Below are 24,441 nucleotides of genomic sequence, written 5' to 3' on the forward strand. Positions count from 1 at the left end.
CATGTCCATTTTGCTCCTGTCAGTTTTGAGTCGTGTTTATGTTTCCTGCTTCTAATGATCTTTCGTCTCTGTATGTTCTTCATTTTCTCTTCTATTTCTGATTCTCCCACCGGCTCAGTTTTAGCTTATCCCTTTCTCTTAGTTTTGAATCTCTTGTTTAATTACTACAGATAATACAGAACCTGTAGCTTTTCTTTGACTATTCTTTTTACTATTTATTTATTTATTTATTTTTGAGAGAGAGAGAGAGAGAGAGAGAGAGAGAGAGAAAGAGGATGAGTGGGGGAGGAGCAGAGAGAGGGAGACGCAGAATCCGAAGCAGGCTCCAGGCTCGGAGCTGTCAGCACAGAGCCCCACATGGCTCTCTGTGAGATCACGACCTGAGCCAAAGTTGGATGCTTAACCAACTGAGCCACCTAGGTGCCCCTTGTTTGGTTTCCATGCACATGTTCCATAGTGTCTCTAGTCTTATAATTAGCTTATAGTTGTATGTGCTATACAATATTCGAAAGAGGGCAGAGATTTGGGATGGGATGAAGGTAAGGGGGCAGGGGAGCATGAGGTGAGATTTACCAGGTCTGTCTGATTCACTGAGTCAGTTACATCCTCTTCTGGTGCCGTGTCTCTCATCTGATCGTTAGCATTCATAACATTGGCTCATCATGTTTCACTTGACACTATCCTGTGGATGGGTGTCCGGGTTGTAGACCATAAAAATGATGGCTAAGATAATTCTTCCTTTAGTATGGTCTTCCTGTTGCTCCATGACACCTCTATGGGGGGTACCCTGCTTCTCCTAGATCACGTCTCTCTCTTCAAATACCCACTTGCTTAGCACTTAGGGATGTGATCACTTTCATTACTTTAATTAATTGAATAATTTAGTAAAACTCTGTATTTTGATACAATATTTGGCAGGGACACTTCATATTTTGGGCTTTGGCACTGTGACTATTTTCTTGTTTCAGTGAAGATTAATTCCTCTCCTTGTGTTTCTTAGATTTTGGTGAGTGCCTTTACTCTGCCATCTCTCCCTTTATCCCCAGACTATACGTTTTAAAATGAGGCTTCCTTGGTGTCTTAGAAAAAAGCCAAACAGAAGATCAGCACGGAGCATAGGCTGTGCCTCCTAAACGTAAACTTAGTTTCTTGGAGCTAGCCGCCCTGTGCCTCACTCCCATCCTGTCTCCTGGACAGCATGTGCCTTGTATTGGGAAAACTGTTTTCACTCCTGATCTTTCTCCTGAGTTTGTAGGGGGAAACCCAGTTCTTCCTCGCTGTGTGTTTCTTCCCTGTGTGTCTCCTTTCCTCTCACAGAGAACACTTCGCTTCTGGTCACCAAAGTTATAGTGTTTTGTCCCCACACGTAGCAATTCTCCACATCAGCTGGGCATCCTACAGTTTAACTCAGTTCTCTGAGTTAATAGTGTCAGATCCCAGAAGTTAAAAGCTCAGTCCCTCAGGACTGCTTCCATCCCACTTCAGATGCTAATCTCAAGTCGTAGGTCCCCAGGTTACCCACAACTTCTGACCTTGGCTACCAGCTGGAGATTCCCATGACCCCCACTTTGGGTTTGATTAATTTGCTGGAGCAGATCACAGAACTCAGGGACACACTTCTTATACTGACCAGCTTTTTAAAGGCTCTGATACAGAATATCGATGAATGGCCAGATGAAGATATACATAGGGCAAGAGTCCCAAGAGCAGAGGCTTCTTTCCAGCAGAGTTAGCATACGTCACCCTCCCAGAATGGGGTTGTATTCACCAACCTGAAAGCTTCCCGGGCCCTATTCCCATGTGAGGAGACTTCCTCACACAGGTGTGATCAATTATTAGCTCAATTTCCGGCATCTCCCCACTCTCTGGAGGATGGAGGTAGGGTCTAATCATGGTTTGGTCTTTCTGGTGACCAGCCGTCATCCAGGAGCCCACCCAGAGTTACCTCATCAGAACAAAACATGCTCCTAATGCTCTTATCGCTTAGGAGCTCACAAGGGTTTCAGGAGCTCTGTCGGTGGGGGGGTGGGGAGGGTGGGTGGCAGAGGCCAATATATATTTTTTTCTGTTGTCTCACAGCCATCCACAGAAAGGAGCTCACTCGGTCCTCTTCACCACCCCAGGACTTGCTCCAAACCTTTCCAGGCCTTGTAGTCTGGGCCCAAGCAACCCTGCTCTCCATGGTTATTCTTCAGCTTCCATTCGGGAACTCTCCCTCAGTGCTCATTTCTGTGGCGGCATATTGAACGCCTCTTAGAACGAATAACAAAAGAGACATCCATACCTTTCAGATGGTAGTTTTTTCATACATATAGGTTTGTGGTTTAGACTGACAGTCAACAAGATGAACATAAAATAGTGTAGTGTTGGTATGCTTCCAGATTTCTTGGTTATTCATTTATTTCCAAACTTCTATATTATACAAGGAAGAGATGTGGCAAATAGAAGTAATGTTTTTCCAGCAATCGAAGGGCAGAGAGAGGCTACTTAGAAGGGCGACTTTAATTAGGGCACCCCAGGTCTTGTCCCTAGGAGATGTATTCTTCAGTTAAGCAGTTATTTTGTCTGTCTGTTGAAGAGCCAGCTGCAACCCCCTATCAGAACCGATGCTATTAAATACAAGAATCATATAACTTCCTTATTCTGATTTCATTCTGATCCTTTCATAATTTGATTTTCTATAAGCTTGTCTGTAGGGAAAATATATGCTCATTTAATCTGTCGATTAAAGTTCTCCTCAGCAGTGAAATGTCTCCTTATGAAACAAAAATGAAAATTCTGAATTTACAGGTGAGTCTGTTGTCAGGATTGACAGCAGAGTTCAGTATTCCTAAATTAGACGGTCTTCAGAACAAAGATGAGGTGGAATTCTGGAATATGCAAGGCTTATGGCGGCCCCTGGGCCGTGGTCAATATTCTAGTAAATGCGCCTGACGGGGGAGAGGGGTCACCCTTGGAAACAAAATACTTCCCTGAAGAGGCTGCTTTAGAAGGACAGAGTCTGCTTCCATTCGAACCTCCATAGTATGGACATTGCCTAACTAGAGAAAACATCAATCTGATACCTAAACACTCGTAAAATTAGACTTATTTAATGAATCTATTGTCACGGGTCACCCTAAAAACAAACCCAGGAAAGTTTCAAGCCCAAAATAATTTTAACCAATATACCATCCCTTGCAGAAGTCAAAGCTTTAAAAAGTACATCAGAGTTCACCGAGCGGAAATAATTTCTCATCCTGGGAAGGTAAATACATGTTTATAGTCAAGATTAGTTTCACTTATTTAGGTGAGTGTCAAATGTAAGATATCTTGGGATATTTTAAATTTAAGCAAAACTTGAAGTGATTTCCTGGTTTTTGTAAAAATAATTTTTTGTCCTCACTGAGATAAGAAGGAAACCCATATGCTGAGCATCTTCTTTGTTCAAGGCAGTGTAATCAGTGATTGCTAGACATTATCTCATTTAATTCTTACAACTGCCCGATTGGTTATGATATTGTCCTATCTTTTTTAAAAATTTTTTTTTAATGTTTATTTATTTTTGAGACAGAGAAAGAGCATGAACGGGGGAGGGTCAGAGAGAGGGAGACACAGAATCCGAAACAGGCTCCAGGCTCTGAGCTGTCAGCACAGAGCCCGACGCGGGGCTCGAACTCATGGACCACGAGATCATAACCTGAGCCGAAGTCGGCCGCTTAACCGACTGAGCCACCCAGGCGCCCCGATATTATCCTATCTTAAAGATGAGGAAATTGAGGCATTGAGAATTTGTTTCTTAGCCAAAGTCATACAACTCATAAAGAGCCAGAATTATAACCTAGGTCTGTGTCCCTACTGGAAAAGAAAAAAACAAAAGATAATTATTACTATGCCCATGCTTTCCAGCCAGAGCCCATCAGAAACATAGCTGGGGCTGGGTTTGGGGATTATTACCCATCGCAGAGAGGGACAATGCATACCATGTGGAAATGTGTGGCATCTGAGTGTGTTAGAAAGACCCTATTACGGGATTTGGGGGTTTGGTTGGGTGATTTGGGGAGGGGTCTGAGGGAGTGAGGGTTTACTCTAGATTGGATAGAAAGCAAGAGTAATTCTATAATTAGGTATCTCAATTAATCTTAACGACAGGAAATGTAACCTTCAGTATAAGGCATAATGGTAAAGAAGTAGCACTCATTCATATTAGCCTATAGAGATGCAGGTTTGGTGTTTTGTGGGTGGCACAGAGACTCTGTTTTTGTCTCTGTTCAGGTGACACTATGAAGTGACCTTGTCTGGCGTTGGTGTTCTGCGAGATTTTTTTATGTTTAACGGAGAAATGTACATGGCCTAGTTGTGCACACCATGCCAGCTTCCTGGTGTCAGACCAGTTCCTGGCTCTCAGGGGCTGCTTTCTGTTTCTCAGCTAGAGCCGTGAAATGACAGCAGAGGAGTAACAGTAGCTGAGCTTTGAAATGATGAAACTAAGGATTCTCTATTGGTCAGAATGGTTTGTAGAATTTGGATGAGTCTAAGTCATGATATGACAACAGAGAAGGGTCTAAGTTTGAAGTTGAGGGATAGATAATGCAGTTTCCATAGGATCATTCCCAGGACACGGTTTGTGAGAAAGAAATGGAAGGAGGAAAGAAAAAAATGACAGATTAGAGAAAGAGAGAGACTGCATCCAAGATGGAAGCTGCAATCTGTTAAAAGCACACCCATCCTGTTTGCCATATGATATTCATTACAAATGTGTCACTAAGCCCAGCCCACACTTTACCTCCTGAAAGGAGATGAATCAGAGAATTTGTGTGCATATTTTCTAAACCACCAAAAGTACATTTGTTTTAGTTATTGTGATCCCATGAAGTTTTTAATACTATGCTTTATTTAAAAATATATCATGTTTTGGGGCGCCTGGGTGGCTCAGTCGGTTAAGCGTCCGACTTCGGCTCAGGTCATGTTCTCACGGTCCGTGGGTTCGAGCCCCGCGTCAGGCTCTGTGCTGACAGCTCAGAGCCTGGAGCCTGTTTCAGATTTTGTGTCTCCCTCTTTCTCTGACCCTCCCCTGTTCATGCTCTGTCTTTGTCTCAAAAATAAATAAATGTTAAAAAAAAAAATTAAAAAAATATATATATCATGTTTTGAAAAATTATCATTAATTAAAACAAATTGCATGTTGCACATTTTAACTTCATAAAATTTACTTAAACACAATCCATATGAGAGACAGACATGCAGAGAGAGAGAAAGAGAGAGAGACAGAGACAGAGAGAGAGAGAATACCTATTTAAATAGTGCTGGGGAAGGGAAGCACAGTGCATGCGACTGAATTGGATTCCAGTTGAATTAACTAGCTACAAAAGGTATTCTGAGGAATACTACAGGAAATTTGTATACGGACTGAATATTAGATGATATTAAGAAGTTACAAGTTCTGTTAGGTGTGATAATGACATTGGGCCATGAAAGGAAATGTCCCCTTTGGAATGAGGTACTTATATTCAAGTTTTTCAGGTGAAATGTAATACCTGTGTTTTATAATTTCAATCGTTCCCCCAAAAGGTAAAGCAAATACGCCCAAATTAACATTTTCACAACTTAGTAAAGGTGTATGAATGTTCCGTATACCATTCTTTGTACTCTTCTGTGTTTGAAATTTTTTTATATAACAATTAAAAAAAAACAAAAAACCCAGTGCAGGTGAGTCAGAGCACAGGCAGAGAGTGAGGAGAAGGTAGGTGTGTGGGCTTTCCATAATGTGAGTTTTGTGCCACATGGAGAGAAGATCTATCACAGAATGGTGTTTTATATGGAAATACTTGTTTACAGACAGTGTATTATAAGTTTGTGTACACAAAATTGCTTATATCATACCCCACGGGCTATTTTAATATTTTGAAAAACTACTTTGACATCGTCTGACTTTTGCCTGTTGTGATGTTGTTACAACTGAGACTGGGGGGATTGTTTTCTTTTTTAACTTATATTTATTTGTTTATTTGCTTATTTTTTTAATTTATTTTTTAAATTTACATCCAAGTTAGTTAGCATATAGTGCAACAATGATCTCAGGAGTAGATTCCTTAATGCTCCTTACCCATTTAGCCCATCCCCCCTCCCACAACCCCTCCAGTTTGTTCTCCATATTTAAGAGTCTCTTATGTTTTTGTCCCCATCCATGTTTTTATATTATTTTTGCTTCCCTTCCCTTATGTTGATCTGTTCTGTGTCTTGAAGTCCTCATATGGGGTGATTGTTTTAATAAGGGTGTTTAAGCATGTTTTTGTCTGTACATTCCAGGCAATGGCAACCCAGGATTCCCTCTGGTTCTCCGCTTACATGGCCCAATATGGTGCCCTGGGTCGAATGTGCGAACAAGGGCAGCCTCCACGTTGGGCGATTGTCTATCACGATTCATCTTTCCCAAAATGAGACAGTTTCAAAGTAGCAGCTTGGGTTTTGCAGTGCTTGTAGCTTACATCTCCCACGTTGAAGATTTCACATTGTATCCTTCCAGCTATGAGAGTCGATCTGCCAGATATCAGTGTCTGACACTGCAGTTTGGGTGGGAGAGGCTGCGAATACTGTGGAAGAGGAGAGCCTGCCAGAGAAAAGTGTGACAGAGGGAGAGGGGAGCCAGCAGTGAGGAGACCCGGATGGCAGAGGCCAAGGTCTGGAAGAGAGCAGGGAAGAAAGGTCTATTGCAATTGAGGACGGAGCCAGAGACCATTGTTGGATTTAGGGTCAGAAAAATCTGTTGTCTCGATGAAGAATTAAATAGAGCAAAGACAATTGTTGCTCCAACTCCAGGTTTCACTCATAAAACAACGTGGGGTAGGTCTGCAGTTACCGAGTGGCGGAAACCTTGTGTCTAATTGATCCTTTTGAACATTTACCTGTAATGATGGAATTAAAACATGATCTGTGCAGCACTCCTGCCGAAATGCTTCAAGCGTACAGCGCACGGGGGGCCAATCAGATCTTGTGCACCCTCCCACTAAGGCGACATTCAAATCTGTCATAACCACCCTCTGAATTCCGTCGTGGAGGGAGCTCATTCCATCTGTCTGCCACGATGGCCCGTTTGCAGCCACGTGGATTGCAGCCCTTAAAAATGATTTCCCCTCCAAAGCCCTTCCTTTGTGTGTGCTTGTGTGAGATTTCCTGTCTCGGATCAAAGTTCACCTCGCCAACATTACCACGTAGTAACAAATGTTCTTTAAACATAGTCCCCCTCACGCCTGCTCGTGACAAAGTTGGTTCTCATTCATCTCCCAAAACGCCATCATATTCACCAGCGTCTTACAGTGGCCTTGCCCGCTCGGCAGTGTGCGCCTCGTATTTTTATCTGTGTCTGTCAGAGACCCAGGGTTCAAACTATTGGAGGTCCAGATGACATCTGGCTTCCCAGCTCCCCCGGAATCCTGGCTGCAGTGCTTATCAGTGCATTATTCATCAAAACTGATGATGCAAGGTACAACATGCTGTCTGCAGTTCAGTGTATGAGTAGAAAGGAGTTGGCAGAAACGCCTGGTGTTCTGTGAGCAGCATGTAATCAATAGTCTGGGTGCTTGTTCACTTCGTGTTGATGACTATTCCCTCTGGTACATTTCTGTATATTTTTGGGTTCACTCTACTACCAGCTGTGCCATTTTTCTTCCTCCTCCATTCCTCATCTCAGCCCTGATAGAGCAGAAGGAACAACCTTCCTGTGTGGTGAGTGTCAAATCAAATAATCTAATGACCAAAAAGAGGGCAGCAGGCATAGGCAAAAAAGAGACAGCTCTAATAATTTTCAAGTGTACTTGGTAATAAAATCAAATGAGCTGCGTTTAAATTCAGACTTTCTGCTACTTGACTCAAATTAAACAATACCAATCCTCCCCTGTGCTTCATCTCAAATGACAAATCATTGGTTCCCCCCTCCCATTTTCTCCTTTAAGTGTGTTTGTGTGTGTGTGTGTGTGTGTGTGCGCGCGCGTGTGCGCGCACTACTGTTTGTAAATCTGTTTCCTCTGAGAGGGAACTTAGTCCCTCTGTTAAGGACAAATGCCCAACATTGTCACCAACTTGAAGAGTGTGAGAGTTAATACCCCAGCCCCTCCATCACCGATGAAGATCTCAGGCATTGTGTAAGATATTCTGGAATCAATACTGAAATCCATTCAGTTACCTCTGAGGTGAAGAATTTAATTTTCACTTGCAAGTTAAGCACTTATCCATCTTGTACAGTTTTAAAAATGTGATTATTTATTATTGTTAAGAGAAAGATATATATCCTTTATAAGACAGAAAAAAAAATAGAAATCCAAGTGCAAAAATCTGTTTTTAACTGTTCTAATCCGTCTCAAATTTTAGCCAACTTAAACTTAGCAATTATCCTAGAATATATTTAAGATTTTAATATCCTCTGCAAGTCAGAGTTTTAAAGAGCTCGGTCAGGGTCCCCATGGTCTCAGGCAGGGTCCCCATGATCTCAGACTTTACTAAGTATGTTTTCTGGGAGGGGATTTGAAGGCTGGGAGGTCATGGCCAATGTGTACCCTGATGTTGGTCCCGTGTCCGTGGTTTAATAGCTGTCTCCATCGTTTTTGTTAGGCCAGATGGTAATTGTAGGACAAAACCATGATCACTAGAAGACATTAACTGGTCTCCCAGGTCTCCACACATCTTCAGCATTAAAAAAAAAGTTCTTTATTTTTATAATAAGTCTGGTTAGACTGATTCCTAGTTGGCAGTGGTATTACGTGGCTGCAGTGAAGACCTCAAGTAGGAATTCCAGGTTCTGAGATGTGTTCTGGATGCAGCCCAGCCAGCCACTCTGAACAGATATGACGTTCATCTCCTGATAAAAATGAATCTCTGGCTTCTGGGTCTTTCCCAGAAACACAGCTTAAAGTGAACACCCACACAGACAATATCGTAGGATGTGGCCAGCTGTAGACAGGATTGGAGTGAAAGAAACAGCCATCACGGTGGTTTTCAAAGTCACAAAATTCAGGTTTGGATAGTGTTGCAGTTCAGTCATGGGGGGCAGGGGGGAGGTCTCCATGCCTGGGTTCCTATCTTGCCATTTCCTAGCTCTGAGGCCACCAGTTAATTAACTTGTCTGTCATTCTGTTTTGTTCCATGTTAAATGTGAATAATATTACCCAGGTCATAGGGTTATTGTGAGGAATAAACTGAGATATATCATGTAAAGGATTAGCAAGCTCCTGTCTCCTGGTAAGTGATCAGTGAAAGCCATTATTATTACTGATGGCTAGCTACTAGGACTTTGTAGCATTATTTCCATTCACTTCTCTCCAACTGCACTAGTGCCTGAGCATCTAACATGTGCAAGGCACTATCCTACGTGTTGAAGAGTAAAAATATGATGAAAATATGGCTTGGACCTTAAGTTGCTTAGAATTGATGGGTGGAGTTAGACATGCATATGCCTAACAACAATAAAGGTACAGAAATGCCAGCGTAGAGGCACAAATCATGTCCAAAGCCACGAGGCTGAGAGGGAGGACAGAGTCTCTGATTCTTACTTGAGGTGGGGAGGAGGGTGGCGAAGGGGATCATTTGAGCTAGTCCTGGAAGTATAAATCAGAATGTAAAAAAGTAATTGGGAATGTGAGAGGATATTCCACAGGCATATCAGAAGCAGGAATGTGGAAAGTTGCGGGGATTATAGCAAATGGCCTGGTGCACGTCAGGTATGTATCTTGTTTCATCGGGAACCCACGTGAGGTGAAGAAGAAAGTATGAGCTTTAGCGTCAGGTTGACCCATGACTGGATCTTGGATCTTTATGCCCTGGTTGTGTGACAAGAAACCTCACCATACGTGAGCCATAGTGACCTCATTTATATGTACAACAGTGATGATGATAACCACATATATCCCATAGTACTGTTGTGGGGAGCTACAAGAATAACATATGTAAAACACCTGGTTTATGATAGCCGCCAATAAATATTTCCTTTGAGGGGTAGAGAGTGGGAGGTTTGTTCAAGCCCAAAATGCACACTCTGGTGTGTCTGTGCATCTCTAGGGCACTCCTGGTTCTAAGCCCCCCAGGCCGCCTCTAACTCTCCTTTGTGCTCTCGCTTGCCTTCCAGAAGCTGCCGTTGTCCTTTTCTGAATAGCTGTGTGGACATTAGCCCAGGCAGAATGGATAGTACATGCAAAGACCGTGAAGTAAGAGTGTGCGTGCCTTACTCAAAGAAGAGCAGGGAAGTCCTAGGGCCAGAGGAGAGGAGAAAAAGAGACCGTGACAGGAGATGAGGTCAGAACAATAGTCAGGGAGAGATCATGTAAAGCCCATAGACTATGGCAAGGCCTTCAGATTTTATCCTGAATAAGATGACAAGTCTTTGAAGCGTTTTAGTAAAGGGAGTAAGATGATCTATTTTATGCTTAATGGGGACCATTCTGACAGTAAAAGGGAAAACAGACTACCGAGGCAAAAGAAGCGGGAAACCACTTAGGTGGTTTTCAAGAGCTGACAGTGACCTGGGCTAGGGTTGTAACAGTGGGAATGGTTAGAAATGCTCTAGGGGGAGGGGACATGATCCATCCATGGTTCAGATACCAAGGTGAGAAAAAGAGGAGTCAAATGTGAGTCCAGAGTTTTTGGCCAGAGCAACCAAGGGTTAGTGTTATATGCCAAGTGGAGACAGATTGTAGGAGGAGCACGTTTTGGGAGGGAAAACCAAAAGTTCTGCTTGGGACATATTAAGTCTGAGACATCTTTTCCTATTAATTATCCACCAAGTGGAAATGGCAAGCAAATAGTTTGAATACATAATTTTGGAATTCAGGGGAGATCTTAAGGCTAAAGATTAAATTTGGAAATGCATTATCCTCCATTGTTAGATGAGAACATCGCACTCATAGCTCAGAACTAACATGGATTTTAATTTTGACCAGAGATATGAGTTTTGTTCCAAATAGGTTTGCCTAAAACACCATCAAGTACCTTGCAGTGCCTAGGAGGTAGGGCACTGGGAGCAAGGCCAGTTCCCTGCATTGGCTTGTGTGGCGTTGCACAGTGAGGGCACTGGTGAGCCAACAACAATGAATGTTGCACACAGAAACCCAACGGGGGAAGAGGGAAGCAGAAATCCAAATTGTTCTAGAACACATCCAGAGTAAACAAGTAAAACTCATCGTCCTTTGTTTTGTGTTTTATATCACTGAGCAATTTGATTAAAACAAATCAGCAGGACCAAAAATGAAGTTGCTTTTCTGTGGGGAGACAAAATCAATGAGAAGAATCAAGGTTGAGTAAATGTCCTATGGATACTCAGGGGAGAGAATAAGTTTTCCAGAATAAGAAGGGAATTCTTCAGAATTAGTTTTCTAAAAGACAAGGTTGTTTTCATTTAGTGCTTTAAATGGGGTTGGGGGCAAGGGGCATATCTAAGGATAAATATCCCATGATCTGAGAGAATTTCAAATGTTCAGGATACATTTTTGACTTGATGTGGAAAGTTTTCACAAAGGAATTTCTTTATGAAAGTAATTGGGTAAGTCATTTGGGAAGAGTATCCGTGCACATTAAATCTGGCAACACTGATGTAATGACCTGGTTGGCTGTCATAAATTTCAGCCCATGCAACCACACTGGAAGGGAATCTGTCTGCAAGTGGATCGCCATTTAGCGATTGCTACAAGACGTGCGTATAGCCTACAGACTTTGGCTATAGGTGACGTGGGGATCTGTCCCAGCTGACGACTAAGCAAAGCTTCCGTACAAAGGCTTGTAATTCTGGACAGTGGGGGACTGCTCTCTGGGAGCTCATTATGCTGCAGCTCCTCATTGGCTGATTGAGCCTTTCCTGCCCAACTCCTTCCTTCCCTAGTACTTTTGTAGGTGTCAGACCTACATCAGAGTCTGAAAGTCTCCCTCAACTGCTCTTCTTCCTTTTCCCTTTTATCTTTCATAGGGACTATCTCCAATTAATATCTTGCACTTCTAGCTCTGTCTGGGCATCTTCTTCTGGGAAGACTCAACTGACATATGCTGCATTAACTTTCACTTTGTAGTTTTGGGGAGCTCACAGATAAGATACAGGAAAACAATAAATAAGCCTACCTTTATAACTTCTCATTTATTCATATTTTCCCCATTTATTTATTTATTTAATAATTTTTAACATTTGAGAGACAGAGAGAGACAGAATGTGAGTAAGCGTGGGGGAGGGGCAGAGAGAGAGAGGGAGACACAGAATCTGAAGCAGACTCCAGGCTCCGAGCTGTCAGCACAGAGCCAGATGTGGGGCTTGAACTCACTGATTGCAAGATCACGACCTGAGCTGAAGTTGGACACCTAACCGACTGAGCCACCCAGGCACCCCATATTTTCCCCATTTATATCAATTTTTTAAAAATGTGTATTTATTTATTTTGAGAGAGAGAGTAGGGAAGGGGCAGAGGGAGAGAGAGAATCCCAAGCAGGCTCCACACTCAGCGCGAAGCCCAACATGAGGCTTGATCTCATGACTGTGAGATTGCGACCTGAATGGAAATCAAGAGTCAGACACTTAACGGACTAAGCCACCCAGGCATCCCTATACCAATTTTTGATGTACTCTGAGACATTCCTTGCCTCTAATACCCGATTTTCAAGTTTCTGCTCTGATTAGGCCCCCTGGACTCTTTGTCAGAGAGAATTTGGCATTTTTTTGAAAGAACACTAACATTTTGGAAAAATTAACATTAAAAAAGTATACATCATTTAAAAGATAAATTTTTCTCTTGACAACTAAAAAATTGGAAACTGTTACCAAGTATTTTCCAATCTTCTTTGGAGTTCTCTGACACAGAATTTGTTCCTATCAAGTATAAATGCTTATTCTCTAACTCTAGCAGGTTTGGGGAGGAAAGGCTATGATGGCAAGTCTGAAAACAGTTGGAAGAAAGTTGGGATGGGTTGACTTCCAATGAGTGTCTCAAAGGAGGGTTTCTTTTGAGTAGTTTGCCTGTTTTCAATATATCCTTACCATCCTTAATCCTGTAGTGCCATGCATGATTCCTGTATGAGAAAGCCTGTAAGATCAATTATCTTTCTTTCTTTTTACTGCTGAACAGAACCCTGCCATGGGTTTGGATCATGAACCCATGACATCAACATAGACAGGCCAAGTATAAGGAACACTTCACTGCGGAGGCAGAGCCTGGTTTCTTACTCTGGTTCGGCCGTAACTCCCTGTGTGACCTAGGCCAATTCACCCAAGCTTTCAGAGGCTCCCCTTCCACGTGCGTGGAATGAAGGGCTAAGACAGCAATCTCATGTATGACCGCCTTTAGCTCTTATTGTCTATAATTTGGTTAATTTGAAAAGGAATAAAATGTACTTAGAGTCATAGTGTTGCACTATTTCTTCTTTTCTGAAAAACAAAACACTAAAACATGTTTGGTTTTGCCAAGACCATTTTTGCCATATTTAAACCCCTTCCCCTGCTTTGTGGGATAATCTCGACAAACTTCGAGGAATCGACAAGCCCAATTTCCAAATCATCTGGAGTAATTAATTCCAGTGGTTGGAGTTAATTATGATGAGGCAATTCATAAAGTATACAGTAGAAAAAAAAAGCAGCAATTGATGAGACTTCATCAGCAGTGGGATTTTTTTCAAAGGCATTCTTCTGGCAATGCATTGCAAAGTTAAACATATGTGTGCTTCAATGGCGGGAAAATAGTTTATGAGGTTATCATTAGGTATGGATATGAATTATGTGCACATGGCCCAGTGTATATTTTTGCAGGTAAGATACAGATTTAATTGGTGTGTAACATGGGAGAATGAATGACTATAGCAGAGACCATAACTCCATCATAGTTTTTATGTATAAACTATAGTATATTTACCAAAAAAATCCATTAGTAAAATGGCATGATATTATGAAATAATATTAATATCAATATGAAAAATTAACAGGAACACATAGAGTATAAAAAGGGCAATTTGGGAAACACTCTCAAATCTGTATTATCAAAATAAAGAATTTGCAATAATGCAATAACAGACTATATTTCTGTTTTATGATTCTGATAATAAAGCACTTAGGTTCCACTTTCATGGTTTATGCTGTTATCAGAACCCCCCGATATAATTAGATGGCCTTATTTTAGATAATTACTTATATTTTCTTATTGCATAGTGAAAATCCCACTGGTAACAAAACCTCTATATCTTAAATCTAAGAGCTATGTTGCTAAAATAAGCCAGGAAAGCCCTGCGATCAAGTTCACTCACAGTAAAGGAGCCAGGATTTTTGTAAGCTCATTAATAATGATAATATCACTCCCTTGCATTTTACATTTTTTTTTTTAGTTTGCAAATTGATTTTACTTTTGTGATCTCTTTCGTTTTGTTTTCTTAGCACCCTGTGAGGCAGGTGCTATTATTCCCATTTTATAGATGGAGAAGTTCATGTTAAGGAGTTATGGGCATGTTAAATGGCAGAGCAGAGATCCACACATTTATCATTCTGCTCTTTTTTAAAGCCATTCTACTCACAACCTTTTTAACGCCATTCTACTCACAACCTTGGAAATTACAAGAAAAACCATCTAATTATGAAGCCTCACGTATATGGTGTGCTTTGCAATGTTGCGTTTAAAAGCTGATGATTAAATTATTATTAAATCTATTCCTGACCCTTTCTCAGAGGTGCCAATAGTTCTACCTTGGAGCTGGAAGCCTGAGTTTTTCATTTTAATTTTTATTATTGAAGTATAATTGGCATACGGTATTATATGAGTTTCAGGTGTACAACGTAATGATGCGACAATTCCATAATGTTTACATTATGCGGTGCTTATCATGGTAAATGTAGTCACCACCAGCCACTACACAACATCGATACAGTTATTATTGACTATATTCCCTATGCTGTACTTTTTATCCCCATGACTTATGAATGGAAGTTTGTACATCTTAATCCCCTTCACTTCTTTCGCCCACCCCCCCCCCCCCGCCACCCCCCTTCCTGTCTAGTCTGGCAACCACCAGTTTGTTGTCGGTATTTATGAGTCTGTCTTGTTTCTTTGTTCATGAGTTTTAAACCAGGCTTTGTTGTTAACTGGCTTTGAATCCTTTGCCACATAGTTTGCCCTCTCTGTAATGGTTATAGGATGTAATCATTGGCTCAGAAAGTTTGCTTCTATAAGAACAAGCTAAAATAAGCTTGCGTAAGATATTTCCTTTGAAAATTATTATATCTGAAAAGTTTTTTCCTCTAACTTACATAAATCAGGCAAACAGCCTATTTTGTTGAGGTAAGGAGAAAAAAAAAAAAAGCAAAAGCCGCAAACTGAGATTAGCTTAACAATGTCTTACTAATTTTCTTATTCTTTATTTAGGAACCAGAGCCACAGAAATGTTTTATTTATTGCGAGTAGGGAAACAATTCCCAGTCTTTTGACACTAATATAAGTGTGTTTGTTCACATATACTATGCTAAATTTATAGAATTACTTACAAATGGTACAAATGTACATACTTACCACTAAGAATGTGAATGGAGCTAAAAAAAAAAACCAAAATAATTGTTAAAATGCTGGCCACCCCTCATGAAAATATGGATTCAAAATAAATTTCAAACTTTCTTATGAACATAAGCATTCACAATTTGCTTTTGATTTTTGTCACATTTCAGATAAGAAGTTGTCAGTAAAAACGTCGCTACTGTAATGATGTATTTCAGCTCAAGTACATACATATCTTCTTATATATTTACACAAGCCTTCCCCAATTTTGCCCCCCAAAAATCCATGTCTTAAAGATAGCTATTGTTTATTATGGATAGGGAACTTGTGTATATTATTTACTTTTGTCTTGTAAACAAACTTGCAACTGATGTATTCTTATCTCAGTTTTGCATATAAGGAAAACAAGATCAGTAGTAAATCCAAGTATACCCGCTTCTCCAGAGAAGCTGGTTTCATTAACCCCAAAACCTTTGGTCCAATTTGCAGTCTATTGCTGTAGCCTAGCCTAGTTCTAGATGTAGAAATATCGATGTGCTAGGAAATAGGAACACTAGTGTGGTAGAAATTTCTATGTGATGGTTCTTTCTGGAGAATAGGAAAATTCTGGGAGTGTTCATGAATAGTCCTCAGAAATAACAATTTTCCCCCTAAGAAGACAATTTCTTTTATGGTTGGGGACAGGCATCAGTTTTCTAAACTGATGTGCCTTTGTGTTCGTTTATGTATTCTGTATCTCCGTCCATTGGCAGACACTTCTGGGCTTCCCTTCACCCCCCAGCACATGATCAATTTTTCATGGGAAGAGGCATGACCTAGGACACTTGCCTATTTTATATATAGAACTATAAAGATAACGATACCCTCCAGCAAATGAGGAAACCTGTGAGCTGTAAATGCCTGTGTCTCCAACTAATTCACAGAATTCCCTCCAAGGGAGGGACTTATTTTGCATTTGAACTCCAAAACACCTTTCAAGATTGTTAAACTTAACACCAGCCTGAAAATCCCAGTCATGCTGGAGATCAATTAACTGCATCTAGTGCTCGACTAGCTCCCCTTTAAGATGTTTGCATTTTAGAGTAAGTAATTTGGCCATTATCACATTTGCACAAAATAAAAACACATTATTATTTTGTATGATAGAAAGGTCATTTTTAATATTCAAATCCACCAGAAGCTTGCTCCTTTACTTTCTAACCTGATCTACTAGTCAGATATCATCATATTTTTCCTCTTTATCAGTTTCAAATCTCAGCCTGTCTTCCTCTCCACACTTGTTTTATTTGATTTCATTCTTTCCATTACACAATTGCTTTCCTCATTCCCACATTGGGATTTAAATGCTCTGATACTCCCCTTTACATATATCAAGCCAACTTTCTCAAATTACATCAAAATTCATTACTTCACTACTTGATTACCTAATTATTTGCCATTAACTTTAATATTTTAAAATAATAATCTCTTATGACAACAATTGATGTTCATTGTGGAAGATTTATACAATTACATAAGGGAAAAAGAGAAAATAAGAAACACTGCAGTATCATCAACCAGAAATAACCACTGTTGTGGTATGTAGTTTTTCTTTATTTCCATGGATACTCTTATTTACAAATGGTATAATAATGAATCAGGCTATATAAAAACTATTGTGTAACCTTTTCCCACAATATCACATGAATATATTTCTATCATCCTAGATATTATTTTTCAATCTCATTCATAATGGGTTTATAATTTCCCATTATATGGATATATACAGTTTATTCAATCATTTCCCTATTGTGGGTTTGAGGGTATTTCCATGTTTTTGGCTATTTTAAATAAGCCTATGATAAATACTCTTGATAGATAAATCTTTGGCACACCTATAATCATTTGTACATAGTTTTAGGATTACAAGAATTGATATATTTTTCCAAAGTTTCATCTAGCATAGTTGTACCAGTTTATACTCATTGAGAGTATTGATGGTTCCTTTAATACTATTTCTTCATCATCCCCCCAAATTATCAATTTTAAAATAAATCTGCTAAGTAAAACTCATTGATTGAATCAGGATCTATTTCACTAGCTGAAAAAATAGAACTGAAAACATTTTCTTGGTCTATCTTTAGTTTGTGTGTGTGTGTGTGTATTTTATTGCCTGTTCATATTCTTTGCTCATTTGTTTATTGGAATACATACGTTTTTTTTTTAAAAGTAACTTGTAAGAAACGTCCATGTGTTAAAAATAGTAAAAATTTAATGTCATATATGTTATACTTTTTCCAGCTTTTTATTTTATTATTTTATTTTCAAATTTTAATTAAATCATTAATTAAAATTTAAATCCAAATTAGTTAATATACAGTGTAACAGTAATTTCAGGAATAGAATTTAGTGATTCATCACTCACATGTAACATCCAGTGCTCATCTCAACAAGTGTCCTCCTTAATGACCTTCACCCCTTTAGCCCTTCCCCCCACCCAACAGCCCTCCAGCAACCCTCAGTTTCTTCTTTGTATTTAAGAGTCTCTTATGGTTTCTCTCTCTCTCTCTTTCTCTGTTTTTATATTATTTTTTGTTTCCCTTCCCTTATGTTCATCTGTTTTGTATCTTAAATTCCTCATATGAGTGAAGTCATATGATATTTGTCTTTCTCTGACTAATTTCACTTAGCATAATACCCTCTGGTTCCATCCATGTAGTTGCAAATGGCAAGATTTCATTCTTTTTGATCACTGAGTAATATTTCATGGTAGGTATATGTGTGTAGGTATATATCTTCTTTATCCATTCATCAGTCAATGGACATTTGGGCTCTTTCCATACTTTGGCTATTATCAATAGTGTTACTATAAACATGGGGGTGCATGTGCCCCTTCGAATCAGCACTCCTGTATCCTTTGGATAAATACCTAGTAGTACAATTGCTGTGTCACAGGGTAATTCCATTTTTTTTATTTTTTGAGGAACCTGCACACTATTTTTCAGAGTGGCTGCACCAGTTCGCATTCCCAGCAGCAGTTCAAAAGGTTTCCTTTTTCTCTGCATCCTTACCAACCTCTGTTGTTGCCTGAGTTGTTAATTTTGCCATTCTGACAGGCGTGTGGTGGTATCTCATTGTGGTTTTGATTTGTGTTTCCCTGATGATGAATGATGTTGAGCGTCTTTTCATGTGTCTGTTAGCCATCTGGATGTCTTCTTTGGAGAAGTGTCTCTTCATGTCTTTTGCCCATTTCTTCACTGGATTATTTGTTTTTTGGGTGTTGAGTTGGATAAGTTTTTTATAGATTTTGGATACTAACCCTTTATCTGATATGTCATTTGCAAATATCTTTCCCATTCTGTCCGTTACCTTTTAGTTTTGCTGATTGTTCCCTTCACTGTGCAGAAGCTTTTTATCTTGATGAGGTCCCAAAGTTCATTTTTGCTTTTGTTTCCCTTGCCTCCAGAGACATGTCAAGTAACAAGTTGCTGAAGTCGAGGTAAAAGGCTGACCTGATTTCTCCTCCGGGATTTTGATGGCTTCCTGTCTTCATCCATTTTGAGTTTATTTTTGTGTATGGTTTAAGAAAATGGTCCAGGTTCATCCTTCTGCATGTCACTTTTCCCAGTTTTCCCACATGCCCAGTTTTCCCAATACCATGTGCTGAAGAGACTGTCTTTTCCAGCTTTTTTTTTAAAGGCTTTCAATCATTTTGTTTCAGAAAATATGTGGAGTTCATATTTTCTTTTGAAGTGTCTTTGATGTCACAGTTGCTAACACATTTCAACCCTAATATTATATACCTTTTCAGCTATAGGACAGTTTCTAGCATTTTCATGATTTTATTTTAAAATTTAGATTTGCATTATTTAAAAGAGTGCAGGAACTAATAATAGATTCAAAAGAAAACAGAGGGAAAGACACAAGAATCCCCCTTAGGCCCCTCCATCCCACGAGGATCAAGGCTGATAGGTAGGGTTTGATGGTGAAGGGACATGACCTTAGAGAAGGTCAGGGTTAGAGACTCATATTGTGGAGTCACATGGAGAGAAATTGCATCATCACCAAGGGAGGACGTGCCAAGGAAGGGTGGTGAGAGCCTGGTGAACACCACTTTGCCTATTCCCCTGACTGAGGTTCATTGCATGGGTGTTGTCCATCAACAACACTCATTTTAGGATCATTTCACGTGCTCCAGATTTTGCTGAGTTCCATCCAGTTGAGAAGACTACACTTTGCAAAGGCATTCTTTTCTTCTTGGAAAAGAGGAAGGTGCCTGATAGCTAGAGGCACAGAACAGTATGGAAAGAATAACAAGACGTGATTGTGCCAGGGTAAAATCTACCCTAGACCATTTATTGGCAGCATATGTCCCCCTTCAATAGCTTCTCAGGCAAGAACCGGTCTTCGTCATGATTGTATCTTCAATGCCCGAAATGCGGTAGGCACTCAATTTTCATCCAAATATATGAAAAATGGTGTATGAAGGAATTGTGTTGCTTTAATACCTGTAGTCATGTTTTATTTAATTAATTTCTGCTAAATTAAAAATGATGGAAGTCACTGGCTATAAAAATAGCATGCTATTTACTTATTTTTAAAAAAAAAGTATAACATTATCATTGAGACAGTGATATAATTTCAGTGTATCATCTCAACCTCTTAATGAGCAAAGATGAGCATATTACTTTAAATCAAGTGGAAGAGGCCAGAGGAAAATCATAGTTATAAAAGTTATATATAAGTATAAAATTATATCAAATAGTTATTGGATATTTACTATGTACCAAATACTATCTTATATGCTTTATGCATAATATTTCATTTTTCTTTATTACTATTATTTTGGTTCATATTAAAATTATCAGTTTGCAGATGGGGAAACTGGGGTATGAAAAAGTTCAGAGAAGCATAATAAAATGAAGGGAGTGGATCAGAATTTGTGTTTTAAAAGTAATACGAGACCACCTAGACATAGAAATCAAAGCAGTGTTATCATTCTATTCAATTACACTTTGCACTAAAGTATTTGTTGATTATCTGCTATGTGGCTAGAACTGTACTTTGTAGTGAGCAGGGACAACATGATAAGCTGCTATACAGAAGTACTTATGCCATGATTTAAAAGAGCACCACTGTTCTATCCCACCATTCGATAATCAAAAGTTAATGTAGGACAAGTTTGTTCCAATAATCAACAAGAAAGTTAGTGTATATAAGAGTTTGCAATCTGTGGAGAGTGTGTAAAACACACACACACACACACACACACACACAGTTTCCACATGCAAAAGGCTCCAGTTATTGTTTAGGAAAACTTAAAAAAAAGACATAAATCAATGCAACAGTACAGGAAAATCAGTAATGTGATAAGCAAAAGGTACTGGACTGACATTAAATGTTCTAGGCCATCAGGCAAAAACGATGGGGAAATGTTTAAGTGAAGGCTGGGTCTTTAGGGCCTTTGTGGAATTTTAGACATTTGAATAGCAGACAGAAGTTGAAAGAAGCCTTCATCATGTTTACTCTTAGGAAATTGGAGGGAGATTACTGTTCTGAAATGTTGACTGCTTTTTTTTTTTTTAATTTTTTTTTTTAACGTTTATATATTTTTGAGACAGAGAGAGACAGAGCATGAATGGGGGAGGGTCAGAGAGAGGGAGACACAGAATCTGAAACAGGCTCCGGGCTCTGAGCTGTCAGCACAGGGGCACGATGTGGGGCTCGAACTCACAGACCGCGAGATCGTGACCTGAGCCGAAGTCGGCGCTCAACCGACTGAGCCACCCAGGCGCCCCTGTTGACTGCTTTTATATGTACAAGTCCCCCCTTTCTTTATTTCTGCAAAGGTTTCTAAAGTTTGATTCCACACTTTAATTTGCTGCATATAATAGGGAAAAAACCAATAAAGAGTGGCTTAAACAAGTAGCAGGGTTTATTTTCCCTCATGTAATGAGAATTCCAGAGGTAGAAGTCCATTGCTGGTGAGGAGGTCTCCACATATCATCAGGGGCCAAAACTTTTCTACATTGCTACTCTACCATCCTTAAAGGGTGGCTTCATTTTAATACGTGAAAAAAAAAAGGCAGCTGGTTGTCAAATCTTCGAGGCAGAAAGAAGGGGGAAGGATAAAGGACAAAATCACAAAGGGAACAAGCTGGCGAAGACTGTCCTATTTAAAAAGACCTGCCCAGAATCCCTACCCAGAAATTTCTGTTTAATTATTACTGGCCAGGAGTGTGTAGCAGGAACACCTCTCACTACAGGAGAGACTGGGAGTGCAGATTTTTAGATGGGCACCCTCAACACAATGAAGGTTGTCTTTGTAAAGAAAGAAGGGGAGACTAAGTATTGGATGGGCAAATAGCAGTCTCTGTTATTCACTGGGGAGGAATTGGAGGGTCACCGTTTAAGTAAAATGTGCAGATTCCAAATAATAATAATAATATGTTGAGTAGAATATTAATGATCTACTTCATTACTTCACAGGGTTATTGTTGAGTATTAAATGAGGGAATGCTCAAGAAGTCTTAGCCATGATTGTTAGTTACTATGAATACATTTAATTTAAATGAGGGAATGCCTATAAAGTGTTGGACAGAGCAAATGCTCAAGAAATATGAACCATGATTCTTTGCTCTCCTGAATTCTTATGTAATTCCTTACTTCTGCTTCATAAATGATCTGAGTACAAAGCTAGGCAGAGGTTCTTATTTCCCATCTCCATAGTTATGACAGGTTGAACCTTAAGGAAGATGGCAGTGCTTTCTAATCACGTAGCATAAAACATCACTTACGAAGAATGCTTTGGGAAGCTGTAGCAGGTGATAGTATATATCTGCCTTGCTGGGATGTTCTGTTTTATAACAGGTTGATTCAGGAAGGTTTGTTGGAGTAAAAATTGCTATAATGAACACCCGATGTATATGAGACTATTTGAGAATACTTGGTTAATATTAACTGTCTTACATTCTGAAAGACATAAAAAGAATAATGAATATAAAAGAAAACATGCTTTCAAAAACTGATGGGACTTGGAATGATTGAATCATTGAATTTTAGCGCTGGAAGGATTTTAGAGGGGAGACTGAAATTCGGAATGTATGGAGTGAATAAGTGAATTGCAAAAGTTGGCAAATAGATAATGGCGTTTATTATATCTTCTCATGAAGTCATATCAAAGTAGAACATAAAAACCCTTTGCAAGAGATAGTGTTATGCTTTATTTTTCTCATGTAATTGGCATTATAATAGTTTAGTTGTGATCTCAACTATAACAATGAAAAATATGGATAGTCTTTGTTAGGTAAATTGATAAAAAATAGTGATATGATATCAATAGCTAGGATACAGGCTTGATTTTGCATTTGTTGTTTGTTTGATCTCTGACTTTGTGAGATTTTACTCTTCACTTTTCTTTCAGTTAAAAAGTAAGAGTCAAGAATGATCTCATTGTGACTTCATCTTAGAATCTAAGGCACTTTGCAAATGACTATGTGACAATAGCAGGTAATTTTAACCACTCCAAACTTTGGTTTGGCTCACCTTATATGGGAATAGATGTAGTACCCACCTCATTGTGTTGTTGAGACTTACATAAGATAACACGTTTAAATACATTACAGAATATACACTGTGTGCATTCACTATTATTCGTATGAATGGTAGTATTATGAGTATAATAAGTGGCATATGCCTGACACATCCAAGAGATTTTGTTGCATTGAAAAGCAATAGATTTTTCCACAGAGGTCCTCATGTTCTGTGAAAGTAGCCATTTTATTACTGTCTAATCTTTAAAAGAAATCCTCTTGACTTAAAGCACAATTTATCTCTTGAATCTATTTTTATGTGGGGATTCTCGATATGTGAGTGTTAGTAGAACACACTCTAATGGCATTTGCAAGAGCACAACTTACAAAGGACCACCTTAGCCTGCAGATCACAGATAAAAACAGCTGGAGCTAACATCTGTGCCTTACAAATCTTTCAAAGTCATGACAAAACCAGCCTGATTTCATACCACAGTATGAATTTCAAGTGGTGTATAGGAAAGATGCCTGGGAACCCCCACAATGCTAAGCACACAAGACCAAGGCCTGCTCCTTTCCCTCCACATTGGGAAGCTCTGATGAGGAGAGACTAAATGGAAATAAAGTGTGCACTTGACAGCTCCCTAAGTAAGCATGAATTTCACCATCCCACCTTGATACAATTTGACAAGTTTGTGCCCTTTTAATGATTCTCACCACTTTCAAATTGTAAGTGGGAGTATGTCTGGCATCGATTACTCTGATTCATAGCCATAAGAGTAACAGGATGAATCAGAAGACCCAAAACAGGATGCTTTTCCAAAAATGCAATTTGTCTCCAGTTCCTTTGGCCACCCTGTAATTGCTAATGAGCTCTTCTGCCAGTTATAAGTCACATGTGCCATGACAGGTTTTCCTATATGATTTTCATTAAATGCTTTGGAATCCTGGGGCTGAAGGAAATTATGCAAATATAAGTTTTTATTACTGTTTTGTTTTTATTACTTTTCTCCTCTGGTTTTTATTGCCTCATATAATACAGGTAAATATGGTGATCACACATTGAGACAGGGGTTTCTGTTCTAATGTCTCTGCTCTCATGCTTTGTATTCAACCCATGTTAATTTAATTATCATGATTTCTTAGGCAAAGAGAGGAATGTAGACTCCATGCTGTCTGCAACTACTTCAGTCATTCCTTTACTGCCCGTGACACCATGTGAGACCTGCAGATGCTAAACAATCCCTCCCTGCACCAGCTCAAACAAAAAATGTTAACCATATGCAACTCCAACCTGTTTATCCTTAAGCAATGCAAAGCCATGCAGTGCTACAGACGGGCAGTGGGGGAGGGCGCGGGGCTGACACTTCATACAGGGTTGCTTTGTGAAAAAGCAGAGCACGGAATGGTGAGAATTTAGGGCAGGGAGAGTTGAGCTGGGCTCCTTTCTTCCAACT

This window comes from Panthera pardus, unplaced genomic scaffold, assembly GCF_024362965.1.
Source record: "Panthera pardus isolate Hobbes unplaced genomic scaffold, ASM2436296v1 HiC_scaffold_15, whole genome shotgun sequence".
Lineage (NCBI taxonomy): Eukaryota > Metazoa > Chordata > Mammalia > Carnivora > Felidae > Panthera > Panthera pardus.